General features: G+C 38.1%; 1 protein-coding gene across 1 annotated transcript in view; it reads left to right on the top strand.

Moving 5' to 3' along the window:
* The window catches only part of LOC136259140 (uncharacterized), a 210484-nt gene that overhangs the window by 47445 nt on the left and 140649 nt on the right, over nt 1-22390 (top strand). Inside the window, exon 2 of the mRNA XM_066052563.1 lies at nt 2302-2400. The gene's annotated coding sequence lies outside the window, so the exon portion shown is untranslated. The remainder of the gene's footprint in view (nt 1-2301; nt 2401-22390) is intronic.

Consider the following 22390-nt stretch of genomic DNA (forward strand, 5'->3'; position numbering starts at 1 on the left):
ATAAAATCGATAAGCTATTAATTCTTTATGCAAACTAATAAATATACTACAACTAACTTAGAACAGCACAACTTTCTATCCTATGACAAACTTAGCCCTGCGGTACACAAGGAACAATAAACACTCCATACAGAAAAGAGTGAATTTATTAGAATCAATTCAGTTAGCATAGTGGGTTAATGAGTTGTATTATGACTTGTAGCTAGCTGCTACTAAATTCTTGCATTCTGTGCTTATTAGATGTAATAGAGAATATATTTTTTAACAGTTAGATTGATTGTTGATTGTTAGTTTGATCATTTCTATTTATTGCTCACAGACAGGTCTGTCAGTGTATTTAATTAATACAGGTAAGATCAGTATAACTGCATGGATAGATTACTATAGGACAGTTATAAATAAAGCTTTAGTGATACTGTATATAGCACTTTGCAATGTACTTCTCTAGGGATTGCATTATCCAATCCTAGTTTAGGCAGCTTTGAAATGCAACATCAGTAGCCAGTCCAGGTGTTAATAGCTGACAATACAGCCTCAAAGACTTGAATAGCCTTCTCTTTTGTTACCTATGAAGCAAAAATATGTGATACTGTAATGTTAATAGCAGCATATTATAATTGCAGTTCTGGAGGATGGGCTAGGAACACCGGCTAACTATTTACGGCTGATGCTGATCAGGGTAGAGGCTGTAGCTATCTATAAACATTGTTAATATGTAGCTAGCTAGCTATTAAAGATTACAGTATATAAGTTCAATGGATATAGTGTGCTTTGTACAGTAGCTACGTATAGTGTACAAACATAATAAAGTATTACAATGTAAAGTAGCTAATTATGGCAAAATTAGGACAGGTTAACAACTCAACTATGCTATGTAAAGACATGTATTGTACATGCTAACAATATGAAAGTTAACCATGAATATGTGTAGCCACAGTGTTACGTACTAAATGCAACCCGCCACGTGTGCTTGTGTGGCTACACGTGTATCATGAAGCATGCGCGTGTATTGCATGTGAATAACTGTTTCACACATGCAACAAGACACGCGTTCCGATGCGTGTATACTAGGCCAAGCTTGCGTGTGCGTGCTTCAGTTCATGCGTGTGGAAATCACACAAAATGCGCGTGTTATAAAGTTGTATTTGAGCTGTATTGTATAAACTGATATACAGTGGAGATTTTGATAATCAAACCAATATAATTATTAGGTGTTTGTATAGCTGAAAATTACACACCATTCATTTATATACAGAGCTTGGTTCAACATACAACTGTTGACAAAATACTCTAATAGAATAGTCACTTTGATGTTTGGATAATTGACTGTTTGTATCATCATCTATCCACTGATAATATCAACCTCTCTGTATTCACCATAAGGAGCTTGTGAGGGCTACAGGTGGTATATTTTCACTCTGGTGGTTGAATCTGTAGGATTGTGGTGAACCGCTATTCATCTTGTCTTGCATTACATTGCTGCTAGGACAACCACCAAGAGTGGAATTTCTCACGGTGTTACCCTTCTTCATCTGCTGGAGCAACTCTCTGTTTGTCTTTAGCACCACAATGTTCGAATGTTTCACATCTGTTCAGTTTGTTGCCTGGCAGTCCTCTGTGGGAAATACCACCAAAAACTATTTTGCAAGTAGAAAATAACCATCAACGAAAATATTTTGTGTAATTTATTTTCACTGGTCAAGGTAACCATGAAATATTCTTACTGTTGAATATTTTCCAATATACTTCCATAAGGCTTGTCTGGAGAATTTACAAACCAGTAAGTTTAATCAACAAATTTAAAAATGTCAAAAGAATATGTCTTTGTATTTGTGGTTTATATCTAATAATATGTTTAATCACTGATACAGTACAAGACATATACGTATTTCTAAAACACATTATTTGGCTGGCAAACAATGGCAAAGAAACAATGGCCGTATGTGTGTATACGTACGTACTTTTATATGCACCTGAAATTATTTAAATGACAATAATACAAAGGTTGGTTAATTACAGTAGAAGTTACATTTTGAACTCAAATAGTTCACACTAGGTACAGTTTTTAACTATGTAGAAATCACTGTTTGAACTAAATTGGTTGTATAGTATCAACTGTACTACATTGTAGACTACATGTGACTGTAGATAGTGAATGTTTGTGAATATCTTGATAGTTAGCACTGTAGGGTACTCTAATATCTAAGATTGTTTCTACCCTATTGTGATGTTACAATAGTATAAAATATATACATACACATGTTATGACATGATGTGATTGTACATTTTGTTATTATATAGGATGGATGGACTGCCCTACATCAGGCAATTATTGGAGGAAACGTGGACATTGTTCAGTGGCTACTACAAAACGGATCTGATATATCAGCTACTAATAATGTTAGTAATAATGGATACCACTATAGTTTATGCAATAGTTATACCACAACTTCTCAACATTAGCCTAGTGTATGCAGCTGTAGCCTGATGGTTTCATGACTGAGGGTTGAGGGTGGGTGCTTCCCAAGAAGTTGTGGTATAAATGACACTCTGTATTCATTTAGTAGGTGAAATGATTAATGATCATTTGTCCTATTTGTTTTATTTACTACTGTGTGAATATTAAAAGTGTGGACTGATAACCATCAGAATGTTATTGATATGTTCAACATTTCAATGTACAGTGTTAACCCTTCAAGGACCACAGAAATTTATACAGTGCCTACCCTGAAAACCCACAAGTTTTATGAAAATTATGCATTTTCTTATTTGAGAGGTTTGTAATGCTAGCAAAACTCCAGGAAGTAGTGAAATCTATTAACAATTATAGTGGAAATATTGCCTAACAATAACAAACAGCACTATCTAACTTAAAAGTGTATAGAATGTAACATTTTCGAGTAACAGGTTGATCTTTCATGAACGGTGATGATCTTTCTTCTTTGTAACACAGTTCTTTTAAAATCGCTCGTCCATCTCTATATAAAGCACTGCATCACATCATCTTGTATACCAAAATTTTCAGCTCTAATTAAGGAACACTATGAAAATTAAATCATTGAGATCGGTTCATCAAAGTTGAAGATACAAGGTGATTTCTACAAGGTTAGTTTTGTTGTTGTGTAAGAATATTGTCTTTATCACAAGGCTATTTCTAACTAGTTTAGTTTCACAAAAAAATTTATTATTGTATTTCAACAGAATCGCCCACTAATGGCGAACAAATAGTCTTTATTTGAAGCCCATAATCTTTACTACTGCGAAGATATAGCTGTTTGTTTACTGTCTATTCACTTGGACGCACATGTACGATGGCAGGCTTTTGCATAAGGCTATAAATTTGGATGTACATGTAGACGCTGGTCCCTAAAGGGTTAACTATTGTGGGATTAAGATTATACTGATCCGATATTTGCATATTAATTTTTGTAAAATGTAAATCAAATCATAGTACAGGTTTAGCTACTGCATCTTTAGTATTGAAAAAAACAGAATTTTAACTGTAAAGTGTAAAGTAATATATCTGGTTACCTATGGTGGTGTGGCCTTTTATTACATGATAGCCAGACAATTATAGGCAGCACAACAATTTTTATTAATGCTCCCACAAAGACTTGTCTGGATTACTCCGTATTTTGATTATAGATATCAAAATGGCTAGCTGGCTACAAAACAGATTGTTTAGTTCCTCCTGTGGTTCAGTTCTTTATTCTTAGTGCACAAAATTCAGAAAACCTGGGTAATATTTTTAGCAATAACAACCATACTTGCATGTACTTGTATGGCTTCTCGAAGCTTGTTCTATGTACCGTAGAAGTAGGGTATTTTTGGTTTGTTTGTACTGGGAAAGTATGCTTTTTTATTACTACAATGCAAACAATGGTAGTTGCCATAAAAACTATCAGTAGTTATATTGGTTCGTAGAACATTTGTGCCAATTACCAATATGGTAGAAATTGCCATATTGGCAACCGATCTGATCAGTGAGCCAATTATTAATGCATCTCTAAATGAGTTACTGTAATATTTAGGTAATGTACTTTAGCATATAATAACTAGCTATCTTTTATTCTATAATGGCTGACATGAGAAAGACATACACACATAATATACTTTCTCACACAATATCTTTCCCACTATTAGCTAATTGTAAAGTTGTCAATACACTCAGTCTAAAAAATTTAATCCCACAATACAAAACTTTATGACACTCAATATAAAGAATGAAAGCATACCATATCTTTGAACTGGCTTGTCATCAAAGGCTCTTGTAGTTAGATATAAACTGATATACAGTGGAGATTTACTTATCAAAACCAATACAATTATGAGGTGTTTGTATAACTAAAAAGTACACACCTATTCATTTATATACAGAGCTCTGTTCAATTACTCTAATAGAACATACACTTGTTGACAAATAACTCTAATAGAACAGTCACTTTGGTGTTTGGATAATTGACAGTTTGTATTATCAACTATCCACTCTACTTACAGCATAATGATATATTTTCATGGACCTCTCTGTAGTCATCATAGTGAGCTTGTGAGGGCAGCTGGTGGTGCCTTTCACTCTGGTAGTTGAATCTTTAGGATTGTGGTGAGCTGCTAGTCATCCTGTCTTGTAGCTAGAGCAACCACCAAGAGTGGCATCTCTCACGGTCTTGCCCTTCTCATTTGCTGGAGCAACTCTTTATTTTTCTTTAGCACCATAATGCTTGAATGTTTTACATCTGTTCAGTGTGTTGCCTGGTAGTCCTCTGTCAAAATTACGACAAAGAACATTTAACAAATAACAGATGTCCATGAGCTAAAATATTTAACATAATTTATTATTTTTGTTGGTCAAGGAAACCACGAAATATTCTTACTGTTGAATATTTCCCCAGTCTACAGTTTTTCCATATGGCTTGTCTGGAGAATATAAAATTTGATCAATAAAATTTAAAACATCAAAAGAATACGCCTTTTCTGTTGTAGTTTATATCAAATTTGATTTTGCATATTATATGTTTAATTACTGATACAGTACAAAACCTATACATATTTCTACAACACAAATTTGGCTGGTAAAAAGTAATGGTGGTCATACGTATGTATGCACCTGAAATAATATTACGATAATAATACGTTAGTCGATTATAGTAGAAGTTAACATGTTGGTTGCTGGGGCCACCCCTGGGAATAGTGGCAACCGCCACCATTTTTAGAGGATTAATTTACACATATGTGCTCATATATATATAATACATTTATTAGCCTAGCTATCCACCCTTCCACCGCACCAAGCTCTACATTGCCTACTCTTTTTCCTAATACTAATCACATAACATTTTCCCACAAAGCCAGTAGTGTACGTTACAATACACAAGTTCAACAATCATGCAACAAGAATACAATGATACCATAATAGCAAGTAAAATTATATCTACATGAGACCATGCATGACATGACAATATACAGTACAGCTCAAATACAACTTCATGCACGCGTGGAGTAAAAACGCACGGTACTGAACACCAAAACGCGTGCAGCTTAACATTGCACGCATGGAGAATAAAATTACATGTTACACGCCACGCGTTAATACGCAGGACACAGACTAGTGCACGCATGTAGATTCTCCAATGCTCGTGCACCATATACATTACGCGTGCGCGTGTTGGTTGTCAAATTGGCTGTCTGCATGCACGCTACTACGGTTCCTTTATACAGTAAGTAAGGTGGATATACAATTGTAATCACGCCACGAAAGTGCATACAGTGTACAGTATATTAATGTACGAATGCTATGCTGGTTTTGCATTATGTTTACTTTGCTATTGAAGACAGGTACGGCGAAGCCCCCCCCCCCTTTCCCCGGCCAGTGAAGCGGAAAACTCATGTTATAAACTCACAAATTAAGAGGTATGTTGCTAAACTATTAATGTATATTTCTTTTACATTTCATTTCAGGTATATCTTAACAGAAGTAGCTATAACTACGAAGCCTTTTGAAGCACATACCGCTAAATTCGGAGATGTTCAAGTTGAAGTGCTGAAGCTACTGTACAAAGCAAGCCGTGGACTACTCAGCTGGCTTGTTATAATTATTGGAAACTTTATACATTGTGCATGATGTATTATTTACCTGATAGAACTTCAACGAAGTATTCTGCTCACAGCACCCAGCAATGGTGCTTATCAATAGAAAATGGAAAAAGACAAAATAAAACAGATAAGCCTTAATTGTTTATACAAAATAATAAATATGCTACAACTAACCTATCACAGCACAACTTTCTATCCTATGACAAACTTAGCCATGCGGTACACAAGGAATAATACACTCCATACATAAACGAGTGAATTTATTAGAATTGCTTCAGTTGGAATAATAGGTTAATGAGTTGTATTATGACTTGTAGCTGGCTTCTACTAAATTCTTGGATTCTGTGCTTATTAGAAACTATATTTTAACAGTTAGATTAATTGTTGTTTGTTAGTTTGATCGTTTCTATTTACTGCTCGCTGACAGGTCTGTCAGTGCAGGTAAGATCAGTATAACTGCATGGATACTAAGACAATTATAAATATAGCTATAGTGATGTATAGCACTTCGCAGTGTAGTTCCCTGGGGATTGCATTATCCAGTCATAGTTTGGATAGCTTTGAAATGCAACATCAGTAGCCTGTTCAGGTATTAATAGCTGACAATACGGCCTCTAAGACTTGAATAGCCTTCTCTTTTGCTACCTATGAAGCAAAATGTGATACTGTAATGTTAATAATAGCAACATATTATAATTGCAGTTCTGGAGGATGGGCTAGGAACGGCGGTTAGCTACTCATGGCTGATGCTGATCCAGATAGAGGCTGTAGCTACCTGTAAAATATACAAACACTGTTAATTACAGATTACAGTATATAAGTTCAGTGGATACATCATGCTTTGGTGTGCCTCGTAAGGTACAGTAGCTACATTGTACGTATAGTATTAGCGATTCCGGAATTCCATAAATTTTGCATAAAATTTTCTCCTTGAATCTTCCATTGGAGAGTTGGCACAATCATTTCGCTGCCATACGAGCGATTGATCAAACAATTGGATCATTTCTAGGGTTTCTGGGGGCAAGGAATATGATGGTGCAGTTAGTTTCCTGCTACAAATATGTTTGTGTGGAGTTTTATGCCAATTATAAGATTATTTTGCAATATAGCCACCACAATGTTATGTTCTTTTTGCAAGAAACGACCCAGCACATGTTAGTTACACCAAGGTGAGCATTTTTGTCCATGTAGTTTTTAATATTACTATGCTAAAAGTCAGCAAATTTGCACAACAAATGGCTCATCTCTTTGATGCACCATTTTGGTAGCTGTCAAGGAGCTGTATACACTAAGAGACATAATAATCACATAAGCAGCTATAAACCAACAGTACAACTCCTTGCTTTGCATGCACATTGTATGTTTGAGTGGATATGACTGGTACAGTGTGGTTGCACTTCACCACGTGTATGTTGTTTTGCCATCCGCAAGATGCTAAATGCATGCAACTATTTAGTGGCTTTCTATGGAGGTGACCTTTATTCAGAGGGTCTTACAAGTAAGGTTACACTGTGGTCCATGTGTTACGGCATTTATAACAGAAAACAAGTTCAAAATGTTATTGCAATGCTCAGTTATAAGCATTCATTCAATTGTGCCATTTTTGAGACTTTTTTCAATGGAAAGATACAGAGAAAATGTTGCCTATTTTAAAGGACAAAATTGCTTATAACTCTGCCATCCTATACTGGATTTTTAAAAATTAAACATTTATGAAATCCTCAGGGACTACTACACAAGGCTATGCTAAACAAAAATTATTTCCATTAATTTTAAAATTCTCCTGGAATCGCTACTATAGTGTACAAACGTAATAAAGTATTACAAAGTAGTTATGGCAAAATTAGGACAGGTTAACGACTACTGTAAACCACCCTACGTCAAGACTCTTACTGTACTTGCTAATGATATGAAAGTCAACCATGAATTCCTGTAGCCACAGTGTCACGTACTAAATGCAACCCGCCACGTGTGCTCGTGTTGCCACATGCGTATCAAGAAATATGCACGCGTATTGCATGTGAATAACTGTTTCACGCGTGCAACAAGACACGCATTCTGATGCGTGCAACAAGACACGCATTCCGATGCGTGTACACTAGGCCAAGCTTGCGTGTGTGTGCTTCACTCCGCACGTGTGGAAATCACGCAAAACGCTTGTGCTGTGAAGTTATTTTTCAGCTGTACTGTATATCTATATATAGATCATACAATATGTGATATAGAGAGAATGAATTTGGATGAATAACGGGTAACTGAGGAAATCATAGGGCGGGCAGTAAGTTCTTCCATAAGTAGGGTAGATGAATGAACATAGCATTTGCAAGTAATGATAGCAAACCACTAAAACAAGTCAAATTGCAGCAATTGATCACTAGCAGCCAGAATGACAGACCAAGCTATGTCATGAACATTAACATTGGCATCAATTGATAACGCATTACAGCTACATAACTAGCATCTAATTCACCCAAATTCCTCCAAATTTGCCCAGTTGCCCAAGCTTGCTGTACCCCACATATAAAATCACAATAGTACTTAGACAGTAATATTATTGTAGACAGTAATATTATTGTAATTATGATAACCACACATAGCACAAGTATGCATTCAGTATATGGCACATCCCAATGGTATATAGAAAATTACAACAATACAAAATGAGAATTCAAGTGAGCCTGTTTGTGTACCAATAGCGGTAAGCATCTTACTAAGTGGAGTTTTGCAGGACCAGCAGGGAGTAATGCCTGAGAACCTGTGAATACCAAGGAGTGTGCAGGTATGGCATAAGTATAAAGGAGTGTGTACATATGACATGAATGCAATGTACACAGTAGGCCTGCCAATTGATTGTATGCGAGTGTCAACTACCTGTATGCAGCAACAAATGTATGCACACATTAGTGAGCATTAAGTGACTTCGCAAATACTGATACGCATTTTTGCAAGCATGTAAGCAGAACATAAATGTAAAAGCCCATAAGCAGCAGTAACAGTTGTATTCCAAGTCTGAATACAGCCAAGTACTATACATACAGACATTGGTAAGCATGAGTAAACTTGCAATTAGAGCTAAAGAGGTTACTTATGTAGTGTAAAGCCTGCAATGATTTTAGACATGCAGCAGTTTATATTGTACGCAGATGCTTTCAAGTTTAAAGTACAAAAGTACTCTTGTGCACCCAGACACTGTGTACTGACGAAGAAAAGTGCAACTGAGGATTGGAGGTATGTACCAGCTGGTAAATGTTGATATACGCACCCAGCCTCCTACCTGCATGCAGCCACCAATGAACATGCGTACGCCCGAGTATGGAGCATGCCTGCGAAAGCAACAGCCATTGAGCTATATAGGTATTGCATAAGAAGGTAGACAGGTTGCAGAGGTATGGAAAAGCTTGTAAAGGGTCCCTAGACAATGACACCTATCCTACTGTTAAACCAGGGAAAGGAAACCCTATAGTAAAGTGTTATTATATACATGGAGAAGGGACGTGCAACCTTGGTATAGATATGCGCACCTCCTAACTGCCTGTTGCCACCAATGGACCTGCATATGCATGGACATGGAGCAAGCCTGCAGAGTACAGTAACACAGCTGAAGTGCAGTGGTCACATATGCATGTTCAACAACAGAAAGTTACTGCACTGTAACTAACCAGTGGCAATTTCACTTACGCAAAGGTGGAAATGGAATAACCCAAGCACATCTAAGAGCTGCCATGCTTAAGAAGATAATAGCATTACTAAAGAAAAAACACTTTTGACTGTAGGGATGTATACAAATACCCACTAGGTACATAATTAATAGCATATAGTGGGGAAGAGGGGGGTTGGTGTAGAAGAGATTGGAGAGTGGTTACACATTAGTGGTAGGTCAATCATGGAAATATAATGATGTCAGTGGCAGTAATGATTATGCATGAGCTAGTAAGATTAGAGTGGGATTAGGCAACTGAGGTGGTCCCTAAATAGTGTAGCAGTCACATAAGCATGGTATTACATGAAAGCAACAGTTAGGACATGCCTGTCTGCAGAAGCAGTGATAACTCGCAAGGTTATAGTGAAGAGCATGCATGCTGTGGCAGCAATACTAGCAATGAAAAAGTAGAAGTAAATTACTTGCTGTAGAGTTGTAGTTCAATAGTAGTGGAAACAGTAATAGCAGACATGCAGGAGCCATAAACTTCATGCAGTAGTACTTTGGTATAATCATGAGGTTCCATATCAAGCAGCAGCAAGAGCATTGCACAGTATTCCGCTAGTCTCCTCACTCCTGGCAGATCATGCAATAGTGGCATCCTTAAGCTCACAGCAGTGGTTACATTTATGTGGCCGCACTAATGTTTCATTAAGTGGCGATAATTTATTTATTTTATTTTTTTGTGCTGGGGCCATGATATACATGCAGCGATAGTAATGTTCATGCAGCAGCCACAAATTAAATTGGGCAACTGAGGGGATCAAGTTGAGGTCACTAGATACCGTAGTAGCCATACTTGGGCAGTATTGCGTATCAACCAATTGATGTCTGGGATACATACGCTTTAACGGAAGCAGTAATAATCAGAGCAATAGCAACAATAATATTCATGCAGCAGCAGCAGTAATAGCATTCTTGCAGCTGCGATAACATTCACGCAGCAGCAATAGCAATATTCATGCAGCAGCACCCTCAGTGCAATAGCAGCAGCAGCAGCAATACTCATGCAGCACATGCAGCACCCTCAGTGCAATAGCAGCAGCAATACTCATGCAGCACATGCAGCACCCTCAGTGTAATAGCAGCAGCAGCAATACTCATGCAGAACATGCAGCACCCTCAGTGCAATAGCAACAACAGCAGCAATACTCATGCAGCACATGCAGCACCCTCAGTGCAATAGCAGCAGCAATACTGCACTTACTTGATTAAACACCTCCCTTTAATAATTGCAGCATTTGAGTGGTCCCACAAGTGATTGTGAAAATAATGGCTTAAACATCGTTCACGAGAAGCGAGTGGTAGTCGAGTTTGAATATTTGCCGCATTGATTTTTGGAACTAAGGTAATAAATGCCATTGCATTTAATCAAGTAAATACAGTATTCACACAGGAGCACCCTCAGTGCAACACCCTCAGTGCATTGGCAGCAGCAATAGCAATATTCATGCAGCAGTACCCTCAGTGTAATAGCAGCAGCAATAGCAATATTCATGCAGCAGCACCCTCAGTGCAATCGTAGCAGCAACAGCATTCATGCAGCAGTACTCTCTTAAGTGAATCATGCAACATACTTTACATAGCGTAAAAGCACAATAGCCTCATATACTTACAACAGCTCGTGAGTGACCAGCCATCAAACATACAACATTGTAAGCCTTACGTATAGCATGCTACTGGAGAAAGCTTGTCCAGTAAATACTTGCCCATTGGTTGTGGTCCCATCCTCATCCCTCATCTACCACCAAACTATATGGAGGAGTGTACAAACACAGTGTAATCAGAATGCGTAAGTTTTGTTTTGTTTTGTTTTTTGCCGGCACTACATTTATACAACAGTATTCTCAACCAATTATGCGACAGCAGCACTCTCATTATGCAACAGCAGCATATCATGCAGCAGCATATCATGCAGCAGCATATCATGCAGCAGCATATCATGCAGCGGCACTCTCATTATACGACAGCTCTCTCAGCCAAACATGTAACAGCAGCATATCATGCAATGCAGCACTCTCAATCATGCAATGACAGCATATCATGCAGCAGCACTGTCATTATGCAACAGGAGCATATCATGCAGCGGCACTCTCATTATGCAACAGCAGCAATGCAGCACTGTCAATCATGCAATGGCAGCATATCATGCAGCAGCATTCTCAATGCGATAGCATTAAGCCATTACGAGTTTTTGATTTTGCTTTTGCCAGTGATATAAGCTTGATAACACCATCTGTGACCCTTAGCTGTAACCTAGCCAGTGCCTATATGTATCCAGCATAAGTAGTGCCTAGTCAGTGACCTAATGAAAGCTGAACAGTAGGAGCACTTACAGCTGGCAAATCATTGACGTAACACATTATTATTAAAGCACAATAACATTCATGCGGCATCATCATGCAGCAGTGCCTTATGCGATAGCAGCATGCAGCACTAGCACTTAACTAAGGCATGAGCAACAGTAGTGGCATACATAGCATAGAAAATAAACACAGCAAGACCTCATGCAAATCAGGCACATGTTAGCTGTGCATATATAAACATGCTAATGGTGAAAGCTTATTACAACCTGATAACAATTAAACAACTTAAACAAACAAGCGTAACAGCTGACAACACTTGAACAGAGGTTTATGACAAACTTGAACAGACAAGCCCGGAAGCTAACGACACAATGTTAAAGGAAAAGCTTGAAAGCTAACGACAAGACTAAGCCAGTACAGCAATTCGTTGCAGCGTCACTTTAATTATGCTAAACTTCTTATAGAACATGCTGAGAACTTGGCTAGTATCCCTCGATAGCCGTTCGTCTTATTGTAAAGGTGCGATCAGTTCTGTTCAATTTAGTGCGCCGCACGCAACACGTGTCACACAATGAATGAGCTCACCGGTTATAATGAACTTCCAGCGATGACGACCTTGTTTCTTGTTTACCATCTCGATCGATTCCGTAGGCTGGAAGGACTGCTACGAAGAACCTCTGTCCATGGTAGCTCGGCTCATACATAACTCGTGCGAGTGGCACATTTTTTGTTCACCAACCACTGTCCCCGGTACACAACGCGACACTAGCGGTCTTGTTTCACCTACTAGAACTTTTCTTTAACTAGGCCATTCACCTTTCAAGAATGAGGCATGTCACGTGACCGCAAACCTGTTAAACCAGTTTGTTGATTACACAATACTTGAAACCATCTCAACATTACTTCACGTGCTTAGGTCATAGCGCACCCTTATGCTATAGCGTGCACTTAGGTCACGGAAATTATGTGTAGGTTCTTATAGTGCTATATCGCAATATCTGCAGCATGCATGTTAACTTCAATTTATTGTGATACAATGAATTACATTTACAGAGCTCTGTATAAAAGAATGGGTGCATACTTTTCAGTTGTACAAACACTCCTTATATAAAACTAATATAAGGAGTGTTTGTACAACTGAAAAGTATGCACCCTTTCATTTATACAGAGCTCTGTTCAAGTACCCTTATAGAACATACAACTGTTGATAAAATACTGTAATAGAACAGTCACATTGGTGTTTGGATAATTGGCTGTTTTTATCATGAGTTCTCCACTATAATATGATAGTATAACTATTTTCAGTAATATTTGTATATTATGGTATGTAACACTCTGCTTGGGAAGTTCAAAAGTGCCACCAGTGCCATAATTTGTATATGTCACTGCTGCAGACCACAACGAGTGCATTATAACTTATAAAGCACTGGTTGTGGTTTTGCAAACTACAACAGGTGCATTATAAGTTATAATGTACTGACCGCAGTGCAATATACAGATATTGCACTGGCTGCAGTATATAAACATACTTATAACCTTACTAGTCTGATACCATTTAAACCTAGATTACAACGTGGTTCCACAATAAGTCACGTCAATGAACTAAGTAGCTTTGGTGAAATGCAATATCTAGGTTGCTGCGGCACTGTAGAGGAAATGTCACTACAACGTTTGTCTCAATCGATGTTTGTAACCTGGCCTTTATATGATTTGCAGCTGTCTTATGAGACTCACCCCACCTATTAGGTGAGTGGTACATAACATTTATACAATGTGCACTCGTGCTCTGCCTGTATAAATGCACTTGTGCCCATTGTATAACTATATTATATCCATGACCACAGCTTTTTATGAGGTGACCAAGTAATTCATATAGAATGTATACATCTTTTATTGATAGTGGGAAGTATATGTCTTTGCTGAGCATATAAACAAACCAACAAACATTATACATACTGCACTTGTGTCAATGTACTGTTATGTAATCTAAAACAGTAAAAAATAGTATGATCATCAAAAACAAATAAAAAATAGTATGTAAGAAAATTTGATGTTCAAGGGGTGCATTTAATAGATGCAGTGATATAAATGTCAAAAAAATGATAACAATGACATTACAACTTTAATGACATCACTGCAGCCATATCTTGGTCGCTGGTCTTTGATATCACATACAGTACTGCTCAAACATAATGTTGCTTTACAAGAGTGCAAACAATAAAAAATACTCACTAATTGAAGGGCATGGCACCCATTTCACTCATGAGTATTCTTCATCCTGTTTTTTTTTTGGGATGAATACTCTTGAGCGAAATGGGTGCCACAACCTTTAATCTGTAAGTTTAACTAATAATCACTTGCACTATCACAAGACAATGTTACGTTTGAGCAGTACCACATACCTTTTTTGATGGCTGGACTCTTAATTGTTTTGTATTAGATGTTATTAATTTTTGTATTTTGTGTATGCAAATTCCAAAACCACTATAGCGTTACTATTTTATCTGATCAGTCACTTGACTCAATTCCATGTTTACAGAAAGCAAAACATGTTTCTTGTGAAGTCCTGGATACTTACAAACTTTAGCACACCTTTCTGATAAATTAGGCTTCATGTATACCAACAGACAGTATCACACATCTTGATAAGTGAGTGCAGCTCAGAAAGTTGCTGGCCTGCTGAGAGACTGTAACATAACTCGTACCAGCAATAGCAACTGATTACTAGGGTTGGGAGGTTATATTGATTCTGGAATTAATTGTGATTGTTTCTGAACATCATAATGTTGATGTGCATTATACAAATTATGATGTTGTGACATCATATGTGACCGGGCCTGTGAAAACAGGGAATGTGGGCACACACTACACTATAAAACTAAATGTCATATCTGAGTATAGGAACAGAATATTTGCATTCTGTAACTTTCATCATAAGGCCAATTAAATACTTACTAATTGATAAAATTTTTATTGCCATAGCATATTGATGTAAAAAGATATGTGACTGAATTTGACAAAACAAGGCTTCGACGCACAAAGCTTTGTTAGGAGATATGGCGATTTTAAGGAATCATTGTGTAATAACTTCCCAGTGCCTACAGCTGTGCAAACAAAATTTGTACCAATTGTTCATCTGTTCACTAGCTATCACTGAGTGGGTGTATACATTTCTAATACCCAAAATTTGCCCTGTTTTGAGCAGCTTTTTTCGAGCGGGTAATAATATCACAGATAGTAGTAATAGGGTGGGAGGGTGGGGGTGGACAGTGGTCTTAATATATGGGTATAAAATGGAGTAAGAAGACGATTGGAATCCAGAGGCCAAGTTTGGGCTCTCCATGGCCCTCCATGGCCCTCAAATTACTCCAAATTGACTGAAAACACTATTGGCGAGCTCTCTGTGAAGTCCCAGCTCACTACACACCATTATCACAAAGCCATGGCCATTTAATGGTGCCAATCTCACACTCGTGGCTTTGACAGGGTCGAAAGAAAGCTGCTACAGAAACCAGACTTGTCAGTGCTGAAGGAAGTACAGTGTGAAATATGATAGTGTATTAGACCAGCAATCCATTTCTGGTAAAATCGTAAGTTTGATTTTGTGTGTGTGGAAGCCTTGTTATGTGAAATCCGGTCACATATGATTCGAGGAAGTTTGAAAAAGTAGGCAAAAATCCTGTGCCTATATGCCCTGTTTTCGCAAGCCAAGTCACATATGCAAATGTGTGTTAACATGCAAATTCAAAATGGTGGCGTATACTGTTGAGGAAGACCTCAATCTGAAAAACAATGCTACACATGTTCATTGTGTGAATAAATCTTACTAGTGTAGTTAAAATGCTTATCTGTTAGAAACTGTTGAATTTCTAAGGCTACTACAGCTTATTATATTGTATGTATTAAACCTTAACTGTCTTTGGCCTCAATTGTGTTGAACAGTTGTACACAATTTTACCTTGCTTTGTTTAATAAACAATTTATGCAAAGTTGCGCATATATGTACTGTGGTATATGGTAGCAGCTATGGTACAGCTCAACTATAACTTCATACAAGCATGGTACTCCACGCGTGATAACATGCATGATTTTGAATAGAGGCTGCATCTATCCACCCATGGAGAATATAATTTCCACAAAAAAACAAACAATTTACGCAGACATCACCACGATTATGTTGTGTGCTAACTCAAGAGGTGTTGTCTAGTTCTCAGAGATACGAGTGGGCATTTCGTGAGCAAGTCACATCAGCTCATAATTAAGCTAACAACACACTGTATATGTTATAGTATAACTAATACCACATAGCTGCGTAACTTTCCAACTTGAATTGTCTGTCACAGGGTGAAATGCCGGCAAGGAGACTGAGGCATCATGGATTCCCTCTAACTCGGACGGGAACTCTACTGTCAAGATATACGTACATATCCGTGAACAAACTATGGCTCGGCTGAAAACTTATATTAATGCATTGCAACAATAATGTAAACCATATGTGGCTATCGCTGTGGGTGAACCCTGAGAGCAACCAGCTACGTGAACAAGACCTCTGATAATAATTTACAAAGAAAACCGACCACACTGATGAAAAGCGTTATTTAGAGTTGTGGAGACTATTGTGGTGAGATCATGCCACGTTTGTCATTTGAGGCTCGCCACAGGGTGATATCATTGCATTCATCTAACTATTCTGTGTTGAGTATCAGTTGAAGAGTGGAAGATGAAAAAGTACCTGTGACTCCTCTAGCATTGTACAATTTGGTGAAAAAATTTCGTCTACAAGGCACCATAAGGGACCTTCCATGCTGTAAAATGCCTCAACTTTTAACAGAAGATATGAAAAGGTTCATGGAGGAAAAGCTTCGCACGAATGATGAAATAGCATCCACTGCCATGAAAACTTTGTCCTGGAGAAATGGCCAGACCTCAGTGTGTCAATTCCCACAATTAAACATGCACGGAGAAAACTAGGCTGGGTGTGTACAAGGCCTCATTATTGCCAACTTTTACGTGAGGTGTGTGGTATTTATGTGATAGTGATTTAATAGGCCAAAGGAAGTGATATTTGTAACTTCTCGTCCACATTAATACTGTATATGTGTGAACGTGTGGGAAAGCGAAGGTACTTTGATGTAGGTTAAACTCAAAGTTAATGACAAACAGTAGTAATACTGCAATTTGAAATTATGGTAAAAAGTGATGCAGGTAGGGAAAAAACATTTAGCTTAGCTTAATTATGACCTGGTTATGACCTGGGAGCCTCAAATGCTCTACCATTGAAAGCCTGTAATCTACAGAATTGGATATTTTTTTTGTTTCTGTCCATTGTATATACGTATGTACTGTAGCTTATATGACTTGATGCAGTGACTATAATCATAACGAAGATATTGTACAGGGGTCAGTGAAACTGCATGATAGCTGGGTAGCTATGATGACTTTTAAATGCGCGACGTGTTCTGTGTAACGCTTGTACTCCTGTTGAGGCTACTGTAGTCCCAGCTGTCTGCTGTTCCCATCCTGTTTCATGCACTATTGTTGGTAAAGTTTAGTATTGGTGTAATTTACAAATATTTTGAAAGTCTAAATGGGATTCACACAATTTCGGAGACATTGTAACCCCAAGAAATTTTCATTTACATCTAGCTCTAGCTGTGTAGTTAGAAACTCAATGCGTGTCTTATATCTTTGTAAGGTATACATATATTTTTCAAGCAGTAGTTTATATTCTGTTCTTTAAAGTATGTTAGTGTGTATATTTTAACTTCAGTTAAATAAAAGGAAAAGGGTGATCTAGTGCAAGGAACAAATAAGAGCCAAAGAAAATTTCCAGGATGTTATCTTCACGGCTGAGTGTACTGTGCAACTTGAAAGCACAGCAGGGTTTGTTTCCATAAGAAATTGCAACCAAGAATATTAAAACAGAGAGCAAAAAACCCATTTAAAGTTCACATTTGGGGTGGAATCTCTACAAGAGGAGCCACTCAACTTGTGATATTTACTGGAATAATGAATGCCGAGCGTCTGGATATGGTGTACGAAGCAGGACTGTTGCAATTTATTGAGGAACAATTCCCTGACCACCATCGATTATACCAAGATAATGACCCCATACACTCGTCAAAATATATTGAATGTTTTTTGGAAGACAAAGGAGTGAATTGGTGGCACACACCACCAGAATCACCCGATCTTAATCCGATAGAGCTGGTTTGGGGCTCGCTCAAGCAGTATTTAAGAAACTCTGCTAAACCAAATAATTTGGAAGAATTGAAGCAGGAAATAAAGCAGTTTTGGCAGACACTTACACCTGAAGTGTGCCGTAGATATATCAGCCACTTGCACAAAGTCGTACCGAAGGTTATTCAAGTAGACGGTGGTCCTAGTGGATATTAAATTGACAATATACAAGACTCAATTTCACAGCACATACGTATTCTTTGCCACAAATAAAAGTAGAGTTACACTGCAGCAGCTACTTGAAACTTTTCGTGTATATACCTACTCTAAATTGTTACTAAAGTACACACTACAGAAAATTGTGTATTACTATCCACTTTTGTGGAAGTGCATTAGTCACCCAGTTGCCCTTTTGATTTCAGCTTTCTTTTTAAGTTCTCTTCCTTCATCATCAATTTTTTACTATACAGACCTGCCAGTCTGATTCTAGTTCGGTGATTTTATCAGGAGGGTGAACTTCGAACACTTTTCTTTTCACATAGGCCATGATGGCAGGATTTAATAATTTTCTGTTTTCTTTTTCTGTCATTTTGTCCTTCCCTCTCCCATTCACATTGTTGTTTATCCATGTATTATTATCGAATAGTTCACTGACCATAGCTGCTGCTAACATCCTCCTTGATTTATGTTTCACGATCATTGGGACAAGCTTACTGGGGGAATCAACTCATCTTCCTACAACAACAAAAATATGATAAATATAAAAGCCCAGTATAAAATGTAATTATGGAATACTCGTACTAAGGTCATATTTATACACTTTATTGTCAGCATACGATGAATTATTTTGTGTATTGCTACTCTTGACAGCAGCTATAACACACTAAAGTATGGGGCGTTACTATTCACTGAACTGGCATATTTTACATTCTGTGGCTAAAATTTATGGCATAATGTATTTTGCGGACTGGCTTCTTGATAATAATCCAGACATTTTCCTAGCTCTTGTAATGCTAGAAATACCATTACCAAGCAACAACAGCTGGTGCTGCTGTTACTTTCAAGTCACAAGCATTGCGCATGCACTAATTTATTAGAATATTAATGACATGCATGTGCAGGTAGTGGTAGAAGTTCAAGCTGTTGTTGTTAACATATAAACAATTCCTATAGTGCTTCACTCTTTAGCAGTGAAGGTGTAAATGGCAAGAATTATAGTTCGTAGCCAAATAGTATCAACAGCACCACTGAGGGTGGGAGTCGCCCACTCCACACTGAATAGTAGGTAAGTATACATTCACTATTAACTATGGCTAAACCATGTAGAAATTGCAATGTACCACCACTCAAAGCTATGGCTGAGATACTGCCACATATTCTGTAAATATTTTAATAAATTAGTGCATACGTGTGACGTTCGTGACTTGAAAGGAAGAGCAGTAGTTGTAGCTCGGTAACAGTGTTATTATCAAGAAGCTCTTTCCAGGAAGTCCGCAAAATTTTAGCCACAGAATGTAAAATATGCCAGTCCAGTGAATAGTGACACCTCTAAAGTAGGTACACATTTTTTAGAGTACGTTTATTAGCATGTGGAACAACCTTGAAAACCAGTCATACTACGCAAGTAAGTAGAACCGTATTAAGATACAATAGATACATTATTTAGTATTTAGTATAGCGTAGAGAGAGACTATGGTGTATGTTTGCGCTACTTAAGTGAAAGAGAATGCCAATTGCTAAAAATAAATCATGGAAAGTCTTTCAGGATACTCTAAATGTGGAAATGATGACACCAGTATAAAAATAAAATGCAAGTATTTCACCCATTGTATTTCAGGGGTACACGTGTAATGAAAATTTAGGCTTGCACAACTGTGTTGGGTTTTCACAGATCTGGTCACAAATGTCTACTAGCATATCTCCAGGTATCAGTAACCCCCCTTGTTTCATCACTTTCCTTTGTTTGACTACTTTTTTAAAATCCCTAATCCAACTTTTACTTGTTTGTTACTTTTTAATAGCCTAAATTACAGCTGTATACTTGCTGAACCCGAGCATACCGCATAAAAGAAAGAATGGCTCCAGGCATACCACAAAATTTATTTGCATCTGAAGGCATGCCCAACAATCAATTACTACTGTAAACATGAGGTTGCTATGCTCCGCCCAATACACAGCATTACAAACAAAGGACAGTATGAAAAGCACCTGCAATCAATCCAGTTGCTACTGCTATAAGCACGATAGCTAGTCAACACAGCCAGGGGAAGTCCTACTGCAAATTGACACCTTGCTTTGTCAGCAAAATGATTTGGTCCATTGTACATACTGTGGTTGGCAAAAAGGTTCGGGATGCAGCAATTTTGAATAGTAAAGAAATGAAGCCTGTTGCCATATCCATTGTTGAGTTATGCTTGGACAGAAGCATCAGGACAGCAGTCAGTCAAGTTAGCAGAACAAAAAATAAGATAAATAAACCACATAAAGTTGTTGGATGGGTTTGGGGTCAGTCCGAAGACATTTTTGGGCTAGGTTATAGTTACGAAGGAAAAGTGAGGCTGGTTTCTGGGTCCAAACCTCTGTGATCCCTAGAGTGAATACTGTTTAAGGTGCTGGCACACCAGTGTAACTAAGGAGCTGGCACACCAGTGTAACAACATACAACATCAACTGTTTGATGTAACAACATACAATATCATACAGTGCTATCATACTGTACGAAATTGTGGCATCATTGTTTTGTTAGAATAAACATAATATTTGTCTAGTACTAGAATTTCTACATACCGAATATTACGTTTCATCAGATTTGCATCTAGAATCACAAAAGAAAGTAGTATTGTCTTTATCCTTACACAAACTGTAATTGAAAGAGCCAGCGATTCCCACCATTGGCTGGTTTTGTATTGCAACTATTGGGATTCCAAACAAGACTAAGCAATTAAACTTTTTAAATTATCGCCTAAATTGCCTCTACCCTCAAGTCACGTTATGAATGAGTTAGTTAGAACACAACATGTGTACATAGAGATACAATACCTGGTGATTGGTAACTAGTTGACGGCTGGCAGAAAATCCTAGTGGCTCTTTAAACAAAGCTCCTTGCAGATTTGCATCTCTCTGATAGGTTGATTGAAGGGCTCCATGTAGATTCACATATCGCTGGTAGCCTGATGACTGGACCCCTGGTTGATTCATACTGTGTTGGTAGCCTGACTGGGCTCCTAGTTGATCCACATTTCGCAGGTAGCCTGAATGGGCCACTCGTTGATCTATACTTCTTTGGTAGCCTGACTGAGCCCCTGGTTGATCCACACTTCGCTGATAACCTGACTGGTTCCTTGGTTGATCCATACTTTTCTGGTAGCCTGACTGATCTGCTGGTTGATCCATACTTTTCTGTTAGCCTGTCTGAGCTGCTGGTTGATCCTGGATACTTTTCTGGTAGCCAAACTGAGCTGCTGGTTGATCCATACTTTGCTGGTAACCAGACTATATCCCTGGTTGATCCATAATTTACTGATAGCCTGAATGAGCCCCTGGTTGATCCATACTTTGCTGGTAGCCTGACCAGGCTCATAGTTGAACCATACTTTGCTGGTAGCCTGACTGAGCTGCTGGTTGATCCGTACTTTTCTGGTAGCCTAACTGGGCTGCTAGTTGATCCATACTTTTCTGGTAGCCTGACTGAGCTGTTGGTTGATCCATATTTTGCTGGTAGCTTGACTGGGCATCTAGTTGATCCATACTTTGCTGGTAGCCTGACTGGGCATCTAGTTGATCCATACTTTGCTGGTAGCCTGACTGGGCATCTAGTTGATCCATACTTTGCTGGTAGCCCTTGGTTGATCCACACTTCGCTGGTAGCCTGACTGAGTCTCTGGTTGCTGGTAGCCTGACTGGGTCCTTGGTTGATCCATACTTTTCTGGTAGCCTGACTGGGCTGCTGTTTGATCCATACTTTGCTGGTAGACTGACTGAGCTGCTGGTTGATCCATACTTTACTGGTGGCCTGACTGAGCATCTAGTTGATCCATACTTTGCTGGTAGCCTGATTGAGCTCTTGTGTCTTGTAGGTATGCAGACTTGTTTCCTTTCATAACAATAGGCTTAT

The sequence above is a fragment of the Dysidea avara genome, chromosome 6 (genome assembly GCF_963678975.1).
Source record: "Dysidea avara chromosome 6, odDysAvar1.4, whole genome shotgun sequence".
Classification (NCBI taxonomy): domain Eukaryota; kingdom Metazoa; phylum Porifera; class Demospongiae; order Dictyoceratida; family Dysideidae; genus Dysidea; species Dysidea avara.